Source organism: Fukomys damarensis, unplaced genomic scaffold, assembly GCF_012274545.1.
Source record: "Fukomys damarensis isolate Sample0158 unplaced genomic scaffold, DMR_v1.0_HiC HiC_scaffold_34, whole genome shotgun sequence".
Lineage (NCBI taxonomy): Eukaryota > Metazoa > Chordata > Mammalia > Rodentia > Bathyergidae > Fukomys > Fukomys damarensis.
The window spans coordinates 19099634-19103789 of record NW_022900946.1 but is presented as its reverse complement, the minus strand read 5'-3'; the positions used below and the strand labels follow the sequence as shown (position 1 = coordinate 19103789).

Below are 4156 nucleotides of genomic sequence, written 5' to 3'. Positions count from 1 at the left end.
TCCCTGTCTGACATAGGCCTAAGGCTCATGTCTTTACAGTATCTTATATCTTTTTTTTTTTTTTTTGTACCAGGGATTGAACTCAGAATCTTGCACTTTCTATTTTGGTATCAGGGATTGAACTCTGGCCCTTGCACTTGTGAGGCAGGAGGCAGAACCACCGAGCTAAATCCCCAGCACAGGACCTTGCACTTTCAGGGCAGGCGGCACCAAGCTAAATCCCCAGCCCTCATTATCTGTCACACTCAGTTCAGGTTCCAAAAAGATAGGAATTGTCTTCAAACCTTGGATTTCCTGCTGGCCTTAATATAGTATGCATTAATGTAGGGCCATTTACTAAGACCCTACATTGTCTAGATATCCACCTTTCAGCACACATGTGTATGATGTGTATGATGAGTGAATGGCATCTCCTCTAGGTACTGACAAGTAATCACTTCTCGGCCTTTTGGCTAAGATCAAGTGTAGGTACTAACTGACAAGTGATGTGGTGGTGCACGGTCTGTAATCCCAGCAATAAGGAGGCTGAGGCAGGAAGATAATAAAGTTCAAGTTCAGCCTGAGTGAGCTCTTATCTCAAAAAAACAAAAACAAACAAAAAATCACACACACACTGTAGGCCTTCAATAAATGTTGAACATTAGGGCTGGGGATTTAGCTCAAGTGGTGCTGTTGCCTGCCTCGCAAGCAAAAAGAACCAAGTTTGAGCCCTGGTTCCAATAAATAAATAAATAAATAAATAAAAAATATTGACCACTAAGGGTTTAATTTACATCTCTTGAATGAATAAGGACATAGGACATGTTCAGTGTATTTCAGTGAAAGATTAGGGTACCAAATTCCGCCTCCAAATATATCAGCAATATGTAGGAAGCATTTATTGTATACTAGGCTCAGTGACAGAGCAGGCAATATATCTGATTACCTTTTTTGGGGGGGTACTGAGTCCAGGGCTTCACACTTGCTAGCCAAGTGCTGTACCACTGAGCTACATCCCCAACTCCTCCCTGAGTCCCACTCTTTGGAGATCTCACAGTCTAGTAGTGGAAACGATATTCCCCAAAGACTTCTTAGTTTTAGGGTATAGGAGTGATAAGGGCTCAAAAGTGAGGGAAAAGGTACAGAGAGCTTTCTTCCTTGCTCACCTTTCACTAAGAACCCCAAGAAAACAGCTCAGAGCCTAACCCTCTTGGATGTTCCCCACTTTTACCAGTTGTCTGGTACCTGAGAGAGGCAGTGGGTTTGAATAAATGTGCTGAAATCAGTTCTCTGAGATTACAATCTGGAGTATGCCTCTTCCAGTTTGTTTTGGTTAGTTTTCTTGGTTTTGTAATGTAGGGTTTCCCTATGTAGTCTTCTTTTTCTCTCTTAAATTCTTTTACTGGTACCTTTTTAGGTATAGGATACATTTATATTTATCATTAGGAACTTGTACCTTTACATGATGTACCTTGGTTCTTATTTTTTTCCCAATCTCCTGCCCTCCCTTCAGCCCCTCTCCCTGCGTAGTCTTGAACTCACTATGTAGTCTAGACTGGCTTTGAACTAAGGGCAAGCCTCCTGTTTCAGCCTTCCAAATGCTAGGATTACAGATGTGTGACACCATGCCAGGTTCTTCTAGTTTGTAAAATCTTGATTATGTTAATTCCTTTGCGCCTCAGTTTCTGTCTCTGTAGAATGGGAATAATAGTAATAGGACCCCAGGTTATTGGGAATATAATGAAAATGTCAAGTAACAGCCTGGTGTGGTGGCACATAATTGTAATCTCAACACTCTGGGAGGCTGAGGCAAGAGGATCACTGTGAGTTTGAAACCAGCCTGGGCTACATAGTGAGTTCAAGACCAGCCTGAACCACATACCGAAACCCTGTCTCAATCAATAAATAAAAATTTAAGAAGGACTGCAGATGTCACTCAGTATGGTTTAATCATAGCCTGCCCTTCCAAAAAAAAAAAGAAAGAAAGAAAAAAGGGGTGTGTATGATGGAGTATTCCTGTAATCCCAGCACTTGGGAGCCTGAGGCAGCATGATTGCAGCAAACTGGAGGCCAGACTGGGCTACACAGTGAGACCCTGTCTCAAAATACAAACAAAAAACGGTGGTGGTAGAGAGCTAGGGCTGTTAACTCAGTTTGAGGGCCCTGGGTTTTAATCTTCACTACTGCAAGAAAAAAAATGCCTGGTAGAAGAATTGGTCTGGCTGAGGGTTGGGGGTTTCCAGTTGGGTCAGTTCCACACATTAAAAAGTTTTTCTCATCATCCTTGTTAGTTTTGTGGGATCTGAACAGCCAAATATAGGGGTTCTCTGGAGGCTAAGGGGACATAACCTGGGTCCTGGGCTGGGCTTGACATCTAGAAGTGATTGGGAACCTCAATCTTTACAACCACCTCAGAAATGAGGGCACTGCTGTTCACTATGCCAATGCAGGATCCAGAGAGAGTGAGGATCCTGGAGTTCTCCTCAGAGCAACAAGCTGAAAAAATGAACTCCGAGAATGGGCCGCCAGGGATTTTTTTTTTTTTCCTTTTTTGGAGACAGGGTCTATTTTAGTAGTCTATGCCAATCCTGAGACTTAGTATGTAACCCAAGTTGGCCTGGAACTCATGATCTTCCTGTCTCAGCCTGGGATTAAAAGTGTGTGCCATTAGTTTGGGCTCAGGTTTCACTTTCTTTTTTCTTTTCTTCTTTTTGGTACCGGGAAAAGAACTCAAGACCTCGCGCTTGCCAAGCAGGTGCTGCGCCGCTTAACTACACCCCACGTGTTAGCACTTTGTGTTCAACGCTGCATAGTGCCTGTCATCCCTCAAGCTTTCTCCTGGTGCTGGGCATTGAACCAGTCTCACACATATTCAGCATGTGCTCGACCACTGAACTACACCTTCAGTCCCTAAGTATTTTTGCTAATAGATTTAAACTAGCCAGCCACCTTGGTGGATCGGGTTCAGGGCTGAATCGAAGCAATCCCCAACGCCAGGAGGGGGCGCTCTGTAACCCTCAGCCTCCGCTCCTTCCTATGCCACGCTACTTGGCTGACCCAGAGTTGGCCCTTAATGGCCTCCTCCTGGCAGTTTTAGGTCCCCAAACTAAGCCCCCACTCGCCCCGGGCCCATCTGCGGGCTAATGTTTAACCCAGCCACACTCCACATTATTCACACTCGGAAAAACGGCGTGGGGAGGTCACCTCCAAATAGCTCCCAAAGGCCTTTGCTCCAGATAAACAGGCTTCAATTTCTTTCCAGTATCAGCCAACATATCATAAATGTACCTATTACGTGACTTTTGTGTTCATCGTATCGTGAACACCTATTATATGCATACCTGGGCACCAGGTCAGATGCATGTGCAGAGCGCTGTGCCTAGTACTAGGGAGGCCGTGTAACCAAGACCCACGTGCTTCAGGCCCTGGCAATGTAACATTAATCACAAGAATGAAGAGAGAATTTTCACTGGGAGTCAGACAGTTCGCCGATAGGGGATGCTGACTCTAAAGTGCTTTTTCTTCTCCTAGGCTTCCCAAGGCCAACTGGAAAGGAGTTGGCCAGCAGCAAGAGAGCTGGTTTTGAGCCACGATTTGCCACCAGACAGCAGAGCCAGACAGCAGAGCAGCAAGAAGACACTGGGCGGGGACTGAGGATTAGCCCAAACAAAACACTCAAGAACGCAAATCTGAGGTTCAGCACAAGGAGGCAGAACACAGCTCGGCCCCGGGTGTGGGCTTTCTCATTCGCGTGTGTTCGCTCGCTGCATTACTAACCTGGAGCAAGCGCTGGGCGCGGAGGGTCCAGGCGAAATCGAGGACCCCCGTGGTGCTCAGCTTTGGGGGCGGGGGCTGGTGGTCCCAGCTCTGACACCAAGACAGTGGAAGCTCGGACTGCTCCAAGCCAGCTCTCATGCTTATTCCATTCTAAGGGAAACAGGCCAAGGGCAAGGCAGGGACGAGCCCGGCGTTGCAGGGGGAACAGTGCTGAGCCCGATCTCGAACCCAGATTGTACGCCCGGAATTGGGAGAGGCCTCCGCCTGCGTGATCCTGCACCTGGGCTGGGCGAGGAAATCAGGGCCTGGAAGAGAAGCACTCCGGCCGCCAACCCGCTGCCCGGGGCCGCGGGGGGCCTGGCCAAGGTGACCCTGCAGAAGGCGGAGAGGGTCCCCGCCC

The 4156-nt window shown here is 47.4% G+C and overlaps 1 protein-coding gene across 1 annotated transcript in view; it reads right to left on the bottom strand.

Moving 5' to 3' along the window:
• Positions 1 to 4150, bottom strand: part of Tfap4 (transcription factor AP-4) — a 50243-nt gene extending 46093 nt beyond the window's left edge. Inside the window, exon 1 of the mRNA XM_010644078.1 lies at positions 3757 to 4150. The gene's annotated coding sequence lies outside the window, so the exon portion shown is untranslated. The remainder of the gene's footprint in view (positions 1 to 3756) is intronic.
• Between the last annotated feature and the right edge of the window lie 6 nt (positions 4151 to 4156).